Source organism: Macaca fascicularis, chromosome 1 (genome assembly GCF_037993035.2).
Source record: "Macaca fascicularis isolate 582-1 chromosome 1, T2T-MFA8v1.1".
Lineage (NCBI taxonomy): Eukaryota > Metazoa > Chordata > Mammalia > Primates > Cercopithecidae > Macaca > Macaca fascicularis.
In genome coordinates, this window is record NC_088375.1 from 4,430,914 (window position 1) to 4,447,166 (window position 16,253).

At 49.4% G+C, this 16,253-nt stretch overlaps 1 protein-coding gene and 1 pseudogene across 2 annotated transcripts in view; one reads left to right on the plus strand and one right to left on the minus strand.

Moving 5' to 3' along the window:
- Positions 1-2,043: 2,043 nt before the first annotated feature.
- Positions 2,044-16,253, plus strand: part of C1H1orf202 (chromosome 1 C1orf202 homolog) — a 65,646-nt gene continuing 51,436 nt past the window's right edge. Inside the window, exons 1-2 of one of the 2 annotated variants that reach the window (XR_006697579.2) lie at positions 2,044-2,233; positions 3,735-4,335. The gene's annotated coding sequence lies outside the window, so the exon portion shown is untranslated. Of the gene's footprint in view, positions 2,234-3,734; positions 4,336-16,253 lie in introns of those variants that run through there. The other variant, XM_045390991.2, reaches the window with a different exon arrangement.
- Positions 14,140-15,058, minus strand: LOC102129097 (small ribosomal subunit protein uS5 pseudogene; annotated as a pseudogene).

Below are 16,253 nucleotides of genomic sequence, written 5' to 3' on the forward strand. Positions count from 1 at the left end.
GGTCTCCTGGCTCCTACATACCTCAAAAGACCACCCCCAGGAATTTCCAGCTCCCAGCAGGGAGCGCCCTCTTTCCTCCCCTGCACATTGTGGTCTGCCGCTGGGGGGTGGCGGGACGGCTGGGGGGTGGCGGGACGGGGGATCAGCACACTTAGAAATAATCATAATATGGCCAGGTGTAGGGGCTCACCCCTGTAATCCTGGCACTCTGGGAGGCTGAGGCAGGTGGATCACCTGAGGTCAGGAGTTCGAGACCAGCCTGTCCAACGTGGCAAAACCCCATCTCTACTTAAAAAAAAAAAATTAGCTGGGCATGGTGGCGGGCACCTGTAGTCCCAGCTACTCGGGAGGCTGAGGCAGGAGAATCACTTGAACTCATTGGGGGGGAGGTTGCAGTGAGCCGAGATGGCATCACTGCACTCCAGCCTGGGCATCAAGAGCTAAACTCCATCTCAAAAAAAAAAAAAAAAAGAAATAATCATAATAATTCTCCCTTTCCCCCAATATTTATTAAGTCCTCCCTTTATATAGGGCTATGTGCTGGGTGCTAGTATATTACGATGAGCCTCAGTTTCCTCATGAACTCATAATAATACCTCACTTCTCACTGCACTTCCCAAAGTACTTTCATACCTCCCATTTAATTCTCACCCCTTGAAGTTGATATCGTAACAATCTTTGTTTTACAAATGAAGACGCTGAGATTCAGTAAGGGAAGAAACATTCCCCTAGCAAGTGTCAGAGCCTGGGCGTGAAAACGAGTCCTCCGCGGCTGCTTCTGTGGGTGTGGGGACGCCCCCCGAGCCACCGCTGGAACCAGTTTCTCTGCCGGATGCCCGCTGTGACCCGTGGCATGCCCTGCCGTGGAGGCTGGTTGGATGGGTGTGGCTTGTGACCTCACCAGGGCCCTCGCTTCCCTAGTTAGCCCCATGAGACCAGGGTCAGACGTGACGGTAACAATCGACATCTGGCAGCTTGGAACAGCTCGTGGAGCGTGTCCTCACCGATGCTCCGGAGACTGGCTCTCTTCACAAGCTACGTGGAGAGAAATCCTCAAGACGCACTGGGAAGCCCCTATCCCACAGCAGCGCACGTTCACCTGAGGGTCTGGGGCGGCAGCCCGGGCCTCTGGAAGGTGCACCATGGGGGACGGGCCACATTTCTCAGGCCCTATAGCAGTCAGGGGCAAACATCCTATAGGACCCCCCAGTTCCTTTTGCTTCTCAGGTTATCTTCTTCTTCTTCTTTTTTCTTTTTTTTTTTTGAGACTAAGTTTCACTCTTGTTACCGAGGCTGGAGTGCAGTGGTGTGATCTCGGCTCACTGCAACCTCCGCCTCCCGGGTTTAAGCGATTCTCCTGCCTCATCCTCCTGAGTAGCTGGGATTACAGGCGCCACCACGCCCGGCTAATTTTGTATTTTTAGTAGAGATGAGGTTTCACCTTGTTGGCCAGGCTGGTCTCAAACTCCTGACTGAAGTGACTGGCCCACCTTACCTCCCAAAGTGCTGGGATTTCAGGTGTGAGCCACCGTGTCCAGCCTGCATCTTAGGAGTTTCTCCTTCTTGTTGCCCAGGCTGGAGTGCAGTGGCACGTTCTTGGCTCACTGCAATCTCTGCCTCCTGGGTTCAAGTGATTCTCCTGCCTCAGCCTCCTAGTAGCTGGGATTACAGGCCCCCACCCTCAGTCCCAGTTAATTTTTTGTATTTTTAGTAGAGATGGGGTTTCACCATGTTGGCCAGGCTGGTCTCAAACTCCTGACCTCAGGTAATCCACCCGCCTTGGCCTCCCAAAGTGCTGGGATTACAGGTGTGAGCCACCATGCCTGACCCTCAGGGAACCTTCTAATTGCAGTTTATTTCCCTGAATTCTGACCTCTCGTGGTTGACTTCTGTGGATGGATTATCTCTGTGAATGTTGCTGGAGTGGAAGGTAATGTTGCGTTTAAGGAGACTCCCACGTGAAGTGTCCGGCTGTGAGATGGATGCTGTCACGTTGCATGGAAATATGAACGCTTTGCATTCCTTATAGAAATTCCAGGTACCAACCCCATACTTTTTTGTGGAAACAATTCCTGTGGTAGTTTTAAAATCTGGATGTCAAAGAAAACCAAGTCTTATTTTTTCAGCTTCTCAGCAGCTTCCTGCCTGAAAAGACGCAGTGCTAATGATTTAATTTGCAGACCTTGAGGAATGTTCCAGTTACAAAGGGTGTTAAGTATTCTACTATGAAGAGGTAAAAATTTTAAAATCTATTTGTGCTACTTTCCAGAAATGTTTTTCAAAGTGCAACCTGAGAACTTGTGCTGTTTCTGTCTCTGAGATACCAGGTGAGCAATTCACACTTAATAGATTTTGTCACAGAGATTTTCTCTGTTCTTGTAAATGCTTTTGTAGGCTGGGAAAGCTAAAAATAGAGCTGAAGATAACATTCATCACCTAAAATATACATAATTCTAAAGGTCCGCTGGGTGCAGTGATTTCAGGGCTGGCAATTCTCTGCTGAATGCCGGCTGTTCTGATAAGCCTCTAGATCGTTCAGGTGACAATATGCTCGGCACTTAGCACTGTCGGACATTTAAATTCACATTATCTGGTGATTGAGGTGACGTTATGTGTGGTACTCCTCAGGGAGGAAGCGGTTCTCATTCATAGGGTGTAAGCAACCTTGGATTGGAGAAATCCAAGTTCCAGTTGGATTTTCTAGTGAGTTCCTAAATGACCTTGAGAAACTGGTTCACATGTGAGCTGAAAAATCTTAGTCTCAGCTGGGCATGGTGGCTCACACCTGTAACCCCAAGCACTTTGGAAGGCTGAGGTGGGAGGACCACTTGAGTCCAGGAGTTCCAGACCAGCCTGGGCAATATAGTGAGACTTCATCTCTAAAAAAAAAAAAAAAATTTTTTTTTTTTTAAATTAGCAGGGCATAGTAGTATGCACCTGTAGTCCCAGCAGCTACTTGGGCAGCTGAGGCGGGAGGATTGCATGAGCCCAGGAGTTTGAGATTTCAGTGAGCCTAGGAGAGAGAATGAGATCTTGTCTGGAAAAAAAAAAAAAAAAAAAGTAGTCTGTTCTGTTCAATAAAATGAATATTTCATATTTCTTGCTTGAAACAGTGTGAGTGTATTGAAGGGATAGACACCTCTGCATTTTACATAGAACCCTCCACACATCTATACAGCTTGGGTACAGTGGCAGGCACAATGGTGGGCATGATGGTGCCTTCACCCCTGAATCAACACAGCTTTCCAGCTTCTGCACCCACAGCTACCTAGCCAGAATCTCTGTCCCTATTCCAAGCTCCTGGATGACAAAATTGTTTCTTTTTTAAAAATCTTTTTAAAGAAAAAATAGAGACAGGGTCTCACTATATTGCCCAGGCTGGTCTCAAACTGGCCTCAAGCAATCCTCCCATCTTGACCTCCCAAAGTGCTGGGATTACAGGCAGAAGCTACCAAGCCTGGCCCTGGGAGACAGAATTTCTCTGACACAGTTTGGGTTCTACCCTCTGGCCTGAGAGGAGGGGGGGTCATTTAATAGGGAGGCTGAAGGCCTGGGGCAGTTCTAGGGGGATGAACAGGCACCGAGCTGCAAAAGAAAGCCATGACTAGGCTGCCTCTTCCAAAATCCACCATCTAGCCCCATCTCCATTGGTGGGAAAGTTCTGAAAACCTGGTTCTAACATTTTAGCTGCCGTTATCTAAACCACAGAGATTGAAGCTTTTCTTTCTTTTCAGATACAACATTACTTGCCCACATATGTTTTTCTGAGGCTGTGTTGACTGTTGAGTGTTCAGTAAGGAATGTGTTGGGCTTTCTTAAATAAAACATTTGCCAAAATAAATGCAGCCTTTGGCCCAAGTCCCTTTTGAACAAAGCAGAGTCTGGAGTGAACCACTTATCCTAGCCATTGAGGGCTCAGCCCCAGTTTATTTGAATCACCTGGATTTTCTGCCCAGCAACCTCAGGGTGGGACCCCTTCAGTGCACACCTCAAGAACTTTGAGATTTTGCCGACAGACTCACACGGCGCATTGCCCGAATTCTCCACTTGACTTTGACAGAAAAGGCTCTGGCCTAGTTATCCACAAAAGGCACCAAGGGCCTTGGTGTTGTGTGGGCTGTGTCACCTGCTTTGCTGCTTCGTAGTCACAGCTATACCAAGAGCCTCACGGCTGTCCTTGGACTAGACTGGCCTAGCCTGGAGCCCACATCTTTCTCCCAGGCTGGATGCTCCCTGCCCTTGAACATCAGACTCCAAGTTCTTCAGCTTTGTGACTCGGACTGGCTTCCTTGCTCCTCAGCCTGCAGACGGCCTATTGTGGGACCTTGTGATCATGTGAGTTAATACTTAATAAGCTCCTCTTTATATAGATATATTTTTATATATGTTTTTATATATATTTACATATATATATGGTGTGTGTGTGTGTATATATATCCTATTAGTTCTGTCCCTCTTGAGAACCCTAATACAGTGGCATCTAATACCAAGTCCGTATTCAGACTTACCATTTCACAGCCAATTTATCTAAATCAGTAAACTGACAGGGCCCACTTGTGGTATTGGTTGTTATGACCTCAAAGTTCTGGGGGGAGAACTCAGGGCAAAGGGCAGAGGCAATGGAGGGTGGCTGTGTCTTCCCAGCCTCCTCCCCTCTGAATTTTCTCTTTCTTTCAGAAACTCTCTCTAGATTTGCTCTCCCATTACCTTATCTGGATACGAGCTGTACAGTTTGCATTTAAAACTTTGTCCCTATAACGAACTTTGGGGACTTGGGGAAGGGGGAGGTGACAAGGGGGTTGAGGGATAAGAGACTACACATTGGGTTCAGGGTACACTGCTCAGGTGTGGAGGCACCGACACCTCAGAATTCACACTGTAGAACTCATCCATGTAACCCAAAACTCACCTGTACCCCCCAAACTATTGAAAATTTCAAAATACTACTGTTAAAAAGATGACCCGGCATGGTGGCTCACGCCTGTAATCCCAGCACTTTGGGAGGCCGAGGCGGGCGAATCATGAGGTCAGGAGTTTGAGACCAGCGTGGCCAACATGGTGAAAGCCCGTCTCTACTAAAAATACAAAAAATTAGCTGGGGGTAGTGGCGGGCGCCTGTAGTCCAGCTACTCAGAAGGCCGAGGCAGGAGAATTGCTTGAGCACAGGAAGTGGAGGTTGCAGTGAGATGGCGCCACTGCACTCCAGCCTGCGCAACAGAGCGAGACGCCATCTCAAAAAAAAAAAAAAAAAAAAGAAAACCCAAAAATAAACAAAAATCCCATATCTGTGCCTGATTGAAATCTTCCAGACCTCCTTCTACCTACCCCTGCCTGGTGGTTTCTAGTTGTCCATCCAGGAGGGCAAGTCAAATTCCCAGTTGATCCACCAGGCAGGGTTCTAGCCACAAGCCTCTCCAGGCTAGCCTGTCGTCTCTGCTCAGCTGTAGAGAATTAAGTGGTAATTGGTTGTTTAGTGTCCTCACTTGTGAAATGGGAGTTTCTTTCTACCTATCTCATAGGCCTGTTGTGAGGCTGAAATGAGATCATGTACGCAATGCCCTTACATTACTTAAAACCGCAAGAGTTGGCCAGGAGTGGTGGCTCACGCCCGTAATGCCAGCACTTTGGGAGGCCAAGGCAGGTGGATCATGAGGTCAGGAGATTAAGACCATCCTGGCCAACATGGTGAAACCCCACCTCTACTAAAATACAAAAAGTTAGCAAGGCGTGGTGGCGGGCACCTGTAGTCCCCGCTACTCCAGAGGCTGAGGCAGGGGAATCGCTTGAACCTGGGAAGCAGAGGTTGCAGTGAGCCGAGATCGTGCCACTGCACTCCAGCCTGGGGGACAGGAGCGAGATTTCATCTCAAAAAATAAAACAAGGCCGGGCGCGGTGGCTCAAGCCTGTAATCCCAGCACTTTGGGAGGCCGAGACGGGCGGATCACGAGGTCGGGAGATCGAGACCATCCTGGTTAACATGGTGAAACCCCATCTCTATTAAAAAATACAAAAAACTAGCCGGGCGAGGTGGCAGGCGCCTGTAGTCCCAGCTACTCGGGAGGCTGAGGCAGGAGAATGGCGTGAACTCGGGAGGCGGAGCTTGCAGTGAGCTGAGATCCGGCCACTGCACTCCAGCCTGGGTGACAGAGCGAGACTCCGTCTCAAAAAAAAAAATAATAATAATAAATAAAAAAACCACCAGCAAGAGTTAATGAATGGAAGTGATGATGGTGGTTGTGGTGGTGGTAGTTCTAACGATGCTGACTCAAGAATATGTCTCCCCTCTTCCTCATTCATCCACCCACCACCTGTGATCTTACAGGGAGGTAATCCTGCAAAGGTCTACATTATAACAATAGAAACATACTTAATGTAAGGAGGTGCAAAAGAATCCTTCTTAGGTAGAAATATGTATCTCTACGAAAATACCAAGCATGCTTCAGGGAGGTAAAAGCCTGAAGTCAGCCTACAAGTGTCAAAAAAATCCGTAGAAAGGGAAAACTCCTTTGCCATGAACAAGGGAAAAGGACTAATTTTATTTTAATCCTGAAAGAGGAGAAAGGAGAAGTAGCAGGATTAAAAGAAGTTGGTGGCCAGGTGCAGTGGCTCACACCTTCAATCCCAATGCTTTGGGAGGCTGAGGCAGGAGGATCCCTTGAGCCCAGGAGTTTGAGACCAGCCTGGACAACATAGTGAGCCCTGTCACTACAAAAAATAAAAAGTAAACCAGTCTGGGCAACATAGTGAGACCCCTTCTCTACAAAAAATAAAAAATAAAACATTGGCCGTGCACGGTAGCTCATGCCTGTAATCCCAGCATTTTGGGAGGCCAAGGCAGGCAGATCACGAGGTCAGGAGTTTGAGACTAGCCTGGCCAACGTGGTAAAACCCCATGTCTACTAAAAATACAAAAATTAGCCAGGCATTGTGGTGTGTGCCTGTAGTCCCAGCTACTCGGGAGGCTGAGGCAGGAGAATCGCTTGAACCTGGGAGGCAGTTGTAGTGAACCAAGATCACGCCATTGCACTCCAGCCTGGATGACAGAGCGAGACCCTGTCTCAAAAAAAAAAAAAAGAGAAAAAAACCAAGTTAGCCAGGTGTGGTGGTATGCACCTGTAGTCCTAGCTACTTGGGAGGCTGAGGCAGGAGGATCACCTGAGCCCAGGAGTTTAAGGCTACAGTGAGCTAGGATTGCACCACTGCACTCCAGCCTGGGTGACAGAGCATGACCTCATCTCTTTAAAAAATGGAGATAGGAGACCGTGCAGTGGCTCACGCCCGTAATCCTAGCACTTTAGGAGGCTGAGGCGGGTGGATCATGATGTCAGCAGTTTGAGACCAGCATGGCCAACATGGGGAAACCCCATCTCTATTAAAAATACAAAAATTAGCTGGGCGTGATGGTGGGCCCCTGTAATTCCAGCTACTCCCTAGGCTGAGGCAGGAGAATGGCGTGAACCTGGGAGGCAGAGCTTGCAGTGAGCCAAGATCGCGCCACTGCACTCCAGCCTGGGCGACAGAGCAAGACTCCGTCTCAAAAAAAAAAAAAAAAAAAAAAAAAAAAGGAGATAGGAAGAGTGAGAGAGGCTGGGGTTTGGCCTCCAGGGCTCCACAGAGGTAGAGAATACCTTGGGAACCATGTTTGTTGTTCTTTGGGAAATGGTTTACATTTTTGTGGTGTGAGCCCCTTATCCATTGCCACTTCCAAAATCCTTTTTTTAAATAGAGACAGGGTCTTGTTATGTTGCCCAGGCTGGCCTCAAACTCCTAGGCTCAAGTGATCCTCTTGCCTTGGCCTCTCAAAATGTTGGGATTACAGGCATGAGCCAGCCACTGCCTGGCTACTCCCTCCAAAATCTTGATGACAGTGTATGAATTTCAAAATATTTCATGCTTCCTGTGGGAGAGGGTCCTGTGAAAGTCAGAGAGGAGGTGGAGAGATCACACAGAAAGGGAATGAGGGCCAGGCACAGTGGCTTATGCCTGTAAACCCAGTACTTTGGGAGGCTGAGGCAGGGGGATCATTTGAGGTCAGGTGTTCGAGACCAGCCTAGCCAACATGGTGAAATCTCATCTCTAGTAAATATACAAAAAAATTAGCCAGTCATGGTGGTGTGCCTGTAATCTCAGTTACTTGGGAGGCTGAGACAGGAGGATCGCTTGAACTTGGGAGGTGGAGGTTGCAGTGAGCCAAGATTGCCCACTGTATTCCAGCCTGGGTGACAGAGTGAGACTCCATCTCAAAACAAAAAAAAAAAGAAAAAAGAGGCTGGGCATGGTGGCTCATGCCTGTAATCCCAGCATTTGGGAGGTGGAGGCAGGTGGATCACTTGAGGTCAGGAGTTCGAGACCAGCCTGACCAACATTGCGAAACCCCGTCTCTACTAAAAATACAAAATTAGCCGGGTGTAGGGGCGGGTGCCTGTAATCCCAGCTACCTGGGAGGCTGAGGCAGGAGAATCGTTTGAACCTGGGAGGCGGAGTTTGTGGTGAGCCGAGTTTGTGCCACTGCACTCCAGCCTGGGCAACAAGAGCAAAACTCCGCCTAAAAAAAAAAAAGAAAAAAAAAAAAAAAAGAAAAAGAAAAAGGGAAAAGAAAGGGGAATTAGGAGACAAAAGATTCATCGCAATCTCAGAGGGAATGCTTTGGCGTTCCACAGGCCCTGGATTTGAGAGGCTTCCAAGCAAAGACCCTGTCCCCTGTCTGACATCGAGCTACACTAACATTTATAACATTTCAGTAGCCTTGACATACTGATGAAAGGATCTACCTGCTCACAGTAAAGAAGACAGAATGTGGCTCCCTCACAATCGTCATTATCATAGCATATGAACATTCAAGGCTGTAGTTACCCAATGTCCTTGGATATAGAATTTACTTTCTTTTTTTTTTTTTTTTGAGACGGAGTCTCGCTGTGTCTCCCAGGCTGGAGTGCAGTGGCGTGATCTCGGCTCACTGCAAGCTCCGCCTCCCGGGTTCCCGCCATTCTCCTGCCTCAGCCTCCCAAGTAGCTGAGACTACAGGCGCCCGCCACCACGCCCGGCTAGTTTTTTTGTATTTTTAGTAGAGACGGGGTTTCACCATGTTAGCCAGGATAGTCTCGATCTCCTGACCTCGTGATCCACCCGCCTCGGCCTCCCAAAGTGCTGGGATTACAGGCTTGAGCCACCGCACCCGGCCTAGAATTTACTTTCCTATCATGGGAGCAAGGCCTTTCCTAGGATGCATTTATTTCATCAAAAGTTTATTTCAAAATATCTGGAGAAAACATTTGGTTCTCGTAATAAAGAATGATTTTGAAATGTTTACCTTGCAAAGTCTATATATTAGAATGCAGTCAATATCTAAACACAAATATTATGTTCCAATTCCACAGCCTACGTTTGGCCCAGTCACCCGGGTGGTGGCAGATGTCACTGTGGGTGATCTCATTCTCTCACTTCATATCTCTGCTTACAAATGTGTCCCCATTCACGTATAGGGATGTTACTGACCCCACCTTGCTGGGGCTGAGCACCAGCTTGATCTCCTCATCCCAGGGCGTGGCTGGCACTGCTCCATCCGCACCTGGTCATATGTCAGCAGGTGTCTGAGACAGGGGCAGAGGTGAGCAAGGCAGAGGTGAAGAAGGTGACATGGGTCCCCTTGGCACCGTGCTGTCTCCTACAGAGCTCACTGACCTTTTGCCGTCCATACCACACACAAAAACAGAAGCCATCTGTTCCCTTCTAGGGCACATCTTCGCGTCCCAAGTTTTCCTGGGAGAGCTTCCAGGAGTTTGAGCTCGCCCAGCAAGTCATTACCTCTAGGCTTTCAGAAGCAAAGGCACTGCTGGGGCTCATGTACGAGAACCCACACAGGCTGGGGAGTGTTTGGAGCAGATGTGAGCAGGGCAAAAACGGAGGGGAATCCATGGCTGTGGCAGCCACCAACGATCGAGCACGGGCTTGGTGCCAGGCGCGGTCTTTAGCCCTTACGTGTCCCGTCTCATTCACTCCTCACAATGACACCATAAGAACGGCAGGAATAGGAATCCCGTGTTCTGATGGGACAACTGGGGTTTAGAGTGGGTCTACCACTCACACAAGGCCGTACTGCTAATTCAGAATTGGGTCTGAATGACCCAAAGCTTAGTTCTCAGTTGTACTATTTTTTTTTTTCCCTGGATTTGGGGTACCATGAGCTGTGACCAAATCTGCTGCCACTTCTTTAGAATCCTGGGGAAGAGGAATGAAAGTTCTCACAGCACGTTATTTTATAAGGTGAACTCTTCTCCGTTTTGGAGACTCCGGGTCTCCGTGCTGTGCTGAGTTTCTGTGCTAGGACAGGGTGGCCTGAGAAGAGGCCACCGCTGCTCAGGTTTAGGGAACGTGGAGAGCTCTCTGGCTTCCGGGCAGCTCTTGGTCCAGGAGATCTTCTGAGGGATGTGCAGGAAACCCCCCACCCCGCAAGGTGTCTTATTGAGGAGGTGCTCTCCTACTCTCCTCACGGCCCTGGTAGGGTAACAACTAAAAATACAGGATGCTCAGTTAAACTGGAATTTCAGGTAAACAAATACTTTTTAAGTAGGCTGGCCGGGAGCAATGGCTCACGCCTGTAATCCCAGCACTTGGGAGGCCAAGGGAGGCAGATCACTTGAGGCCAGGAGTTCAAGACCAGCCTGGCCCACATGGTAAAACCCCGTCTCTACCAAAAATACAAGAAGTAGCGAGTTGTGGTGGTGCACGCCTGTCTGTAGTCTCAGCTATTTGGAGGCTGAGGCACAAGAATCACTTGAACCCAGGAGGCAGAGGTTGCAGTGAGTCAAGATGGTGCCACTGCACTCCAGCCTGGGCAACAGAGTGAGCCTTTGTCTCAAAAAAAATTATACATACACACACACACGTCTGTGCAACATCATTTAGGACTTACTTATATTAGAACATTATTTCTTGTTTATCTAACATTGAACTTCAGCAGGGCATCCTGTATTTTACCTGCAAGCCCAGACCCGGGGTACTCTGGGACTAGCCTGAGCAGCTGTGAATGGCAACAGGTGTCTGAAAATTCACATCTTGGCCGGGCGCGGTGGCTCAAGCCTGTAATCCCAGCACTTTGGGAGGCTGAGACGGGCAGATCACGAGGTCAGGAGATCGAGACCATCCTGGCTAACACGGTGAAACCCCGTCTCTACTAAAAAATACAAAAAACTAGCCGGGCGCGGTGGCGGGCGCCTGTAGTCCCAGCTACTCCGGAGGCTGAGGCAGGAGAATGGCGTGAACCCGGGAGGCGGAGCTTGCAGTGAGCTGAGATCCGGCCACTGCACTCCAGCCTGGGCGACAGAGCCAGACTCCGTCTCAAAAAAAAAAAAAAAAAAAAAAAAAAAAGGAAAATTCACATCTCTAGGCCAGACCTGAGGATCTGTCTGCGGCTGCCCCAACCTTCACTAGGCGACCCCGGGTGGCCTGAGAGCATCTGCAGATGCACAGGCCTGGCAGGAGCTACACAGAGACAACCATAGAAGGGCATCTTTGCATGGAGGAGGCTGGGCGCTGGGCTGCTGAGGAGGTGCCTCTTGGTGTCGTGAGGATGGAATGACCTAGCGATAAGAGAGACAAAATGAAATGCAGTTAAATGCCAGTCTGTCAGTGTATTAATTTGCGGAAGCCCCCATAACAAAGTACCACAAATAGGTGCCTTAAACAACTGACATTTATTTTCTCATAATTCTGGAGGCTGGAAGTCCAGCGTCAAGATGTCAGCAGGGTTGTTTTTTCCGAAGCTTCTCTCCTTGGCTTGTAGGTGGCTGCCTTCTTGCCCCGTCCTCACCTGGTTGCCCCGCTGTGAGTGCTCTCTGTCGCCCACGCTGGAGTGCAGTGGTGTGATCTCAGCTCACTGCAACCTCTGCCTCCCAGGTTCAAGCCATCCTCCTGCCTCAGCCTCTGGAGTAGCTGGGACTACAGGCATACACCACCACGCCTGGCTAATTTTGTATTTTTAGTACAGATGGGGTTTCACCATGTTGGCCAGGCCGGTCTCCAATTCCTGACCTCAAGTGATCCACCAGCCTCAGCCTCCCGAAGTGCTGGGATTACAGGAGTGGGCCCCTGTGCCTGGCCCTAATCCCCTCTTCTTATAAGGACAGCAGTAGTATTGGATTGGGGAACACCCTTACGACCTCATTTTAACTTAATTATCTCTTTCAAGGCCCTATCTCAAAATATAGCCCCATTCTGAGGCTTTGGCGGTTACTATTTCAACATATGAATTGGGGAAGGAGGCGCACAGTTCAGCCCATTACAGCCAGAGAAAGGTTCAGGAAACGTGTGGAGTGGTTTGTGCAGGGGAATAGTGCCCTGGGGACCTGGTTCCTACCCACAGGGGCCACAGAAGCCAGGCTTGAATTGCAGTGGAAGGTGAGTCTGGATTTAATCTGATCAGCCTGTGATACTCTGGGAGCACGGGGTCATGGGGGGCTTGTGAGAAGCTGCAAGACCGTTTTCTGCCTGACTCCTTCCTTCCTGAGAGGATGGCACGAGATCATTTCCCATCACTTCTCGGGTTTGAGAAAGAAAAAGAAAACGTTTAATCTGAGGAATGTGAGCACCTTTAAAAGATCAGGCCCAGAGAAACATTGAAAATGTGGCAGAACTTGCCTCTCACTCCTCCTTGAGTAAATAATTTCCTCTTGAAGCCACTTGCTATGTGGGCTCCAGATTCAGTGATGCCAAGTAGCCATAAAATGCCCTACACTGGCACCCTCCCTCAAATGCCATAGCTCAGCAACGTGGAGCCAATCAGCATCCAGTGCCACCCCGCCCTCCAGTGAGGAGTCCTGGCAGACGACCTTGTATCAGCCCACTCCTTGTGCCTTTTGCCTTTAAAAATCTACTTGTGAAAAAAATACAAACACAAAGAAATAAAACTAAAAAAGGAGAAAAACAAAGAAAGAAGAAAGAAAAATAAAAAACTAAACTAAAAAGATAAAAACAACCACAAAAAAATGTAGGCCGCGCTCGGTGGCTCACCCCTGTCATCCCAGCACTCTGGGAGGCCGTGGCCAGCAGATCTCTTGAGGTCAGGAGTTCAAGACCAACCTGGTCAGCGTGATGAAGCCCCATGTCTACTAAAAACACACAAACTGGCCGGGCCTGGTGGCGCGCTCCTGTAATCCCAGCTACTTGGGAGGCTGAGGCACGATAATCGCTTGAACTGAACCCGGGAGATGGAGGTTGCAGTGAGCGAAGATCGTGCTGCTGTATTCCAGCCAGGGCAACAGAGTGAGACTCTGTCTCAAAACAACAACAATGACAACAACAACAATATAAATAAATAAATAAATAAATAAATAAATAAAAGCCTGTTTGTAACAAAGTTCTGATGGTGCACTCCCCAAGGCAGCCTGAAACTGTGTCCCGGGCAGCCCTCCTCACTTCGGCTCACGTAACCACTTTACATTCTATTTTATGCCTCAGCCCTTTCCTTTTAGTTCAACAGGTTCTGGTGGTGTATGGGCCTTCCTCCCTTTCCCTCCCTCACATAGGGCACAGTTGCAGGTGGTAAACTAGTGGCCGCATGGCAGCAGCTCTCCAGCAACAGCATGTGCCACCACTGGCACTGCAGTCAGCTGACCCCTTTTGCTTCAGCATTGCCTGGTGTGAGGGCCATAGGGAGCTAGCATCTTTGCCTGCTTTTCCTTTCACCATCTATATAAGTGATAACCTGAGTTAGGGCTTGTAGTTTCTACCCTCCCAATCTGTCTGTAGGCCTGGCCTTGTGCATTATACCAGGAGGCTGGAGGCGTCGACAGCCTACATACATACAAGGAGGAAGCACCCAGTGGAGAAGAGAGAAGGAGCAAATAAAACATACAGCAATTCTTTCTTTCTTTTCTTTTCTTTCCTCTCTTTCCTCTCTTTTTCTCTTTCTCTCTTTCTTTCTTTCTTTTGATGGAGTCTCGCTCTGTTGCCCAGGCGGGAGTGCAGTGGTGCCATCTTGGCTCACTGCAATCTCTGCTTCCTGGGTTCTAGCAATTCTCCTGCCTCAGCCTCCTGAGTAGCTGGGATTACAGGCACCCACCACGACGACTGGCTAATTTTTGTATTTTTATTTTTACTTTTATTTTTTTATTTTATTTTTTTTTAACAGGCTTAATTCACTTTATTTTTCTTGTATAAAAACCCTATGTTGTAGCCACAGCTGGAGCCTGGGTCCGCTGCACGGAGACTCTGGTGTGGGTCTTGACAAGGTGGTCAGTGAATTCCTGATAGGGAGACTTGGTAAACACAGTCTCCTTCCAGAGGTCAGGGGTCAGGTAGCTGTAGGTCTTAGAGATGGCATCAAAGGTGGCCTTGGCGAAGTTGCCCAGGGTGGCAGTGCAGCCCCGGGCTGAGGTGTAGCAGTCATCAACACCAGCCATCATGAGCAGCTTCTTGGGCACAGGCGCTGAGACGATGCCAGTGCCCCTGGGTGCAGGGATGAGGCACACCAGCACAGAGCCGCATCGGCCCGTCACCTTGCAAGGGACGGTGTGGGGCTTGCCCATCTTGTTCCCCCAGTAGCCTCTGCGCACCGGGACAATGGAGAGTTTGGCCAGGATGATGGCCCCACGGATGGCAGCGGCCACCTCCTTGGAGCACTTAACACCCAGGCCGACGTGGCCATTGTAGTCCCCGATAGCAACAAAGGCCTTGAACCTGGTGCGCTGGCCAGCACGGGTCTGCTTCTGCACCGGCATCATCTTCAAAACCTCGTCTTTGAGAGAGGCCCCCAAGAAAAAGTCAATGATCTCAGATTCCTTAATGGGCAAAGAGAAGAGGTAGATCTCCTCCAGGGACTTGATCTTCATGTCCTTGACCAAGCGGCCCAGCTTGGTGACGGGCATCCACTCCTTATCCTCGGCCTTGCCTCCGCGAGCTCCGCGGCCTCTGCCCCGGCCCGTCCACGGCCGCGACCGCGGCCCCGGATGCCACTGCCAAAACCTCCGCGGAAGCCACCGCGGTTCCCCATCCCAGGGCCCCCAGGGCCTCCGGGCCCCCCCACTGCACCGGCGTCATCCGCCATTTGGTGTTCTCTTGGAGAAGAAGCTAATTTTTGTATTTTTAGTAGAGATGTAGTTTCGCCATGTTGGCCAGGCTGGTTTCGAACGCCTCACCTCAGGTGATCCACCCACTTCAGCCTCTCAAAGTGCTGGGATTACAGGCATGAGCCACCACGCCCTGCCACATACAATAATTCTTTTTTTTTTTTTTTTGAGAGGGAGTGTCACTCTGTGGCCCAGGCTGGAGTGCAGTGGCGGGATCTCGGCTTTGGCTCACTGCAAGCTCCGCCTCCCGGGTTCCCGCCATTCTCCTGCCTCAGCCTCCTGAGTAGCTGGGACTACAGGGGCCCGCCACCACTCCTGGCTAATTTTTTGTATTTTTAGTAGAGACAGGGTTTCACCGTTTTAGCCAAGATGGTCTTGATCTCCTGACCTTGTGATCCGCCCATCTCAGCCTCCTAGAGTGCTGGTATTACAGGCGTGAGCCACGGCGCCCGGCCTACAGTAATTCTTAAAGGGCAATGAATGGAGTGGGGGAAGGGCCAGCTCCTATGCCGTCATGCCAAGGTGAGGGGACAAGCAAAAGACAGTTCGGGTGCGCTCAGAGGTGATGGGAACTGAACACACTCCTGCCCAGATGATTGTGTAGATCAGAATATGCCACCCCAAAATATGCCTCTTTGACATGGTGACCTAAAAGGAAGAAGCTGAAGCATAATTAATATAAGTAAAGAGATTGTTTGGGCCAGGCTTGGGGGTGGCAGCCGGGCAGTGTAGATTCAAGTTGCCCTGAACATACAGTCTGATAAGCAGCAGTTACAAGTGAAGTTTTAAAGACAAAGAAGAGGCGGTTTCTGAGTTGTTTATCAAGAATTTACATTAAAACAACATAAACTATTGATTGATTATACGTTGTTCTTTGTATCACAAATTCCAGGAACATGAAGATAAAGGCTAAAGCAGCTAGTTAGGAACAAAATGGCTTTAAACAACTACCCCTAGGCATGGATGTGCGGGCAGCAGGACTGAGGTCTGTACTCCCGTCTTTTGCGGCTTGCATACCTGACATCGCTCAGACTGCTCCGAGCTACTTTTCTTCCCTCATCTCCCCACTGTGGATCAACAACCTTCCCATGAAAGCATTGATGACCGATCTCTGCTTAGGCGAGAGTGATCGACATCCTTCATAATGCAGCCCTGGGAAGGTTTGTTCCGGAACAGTCCTCAGTCTAG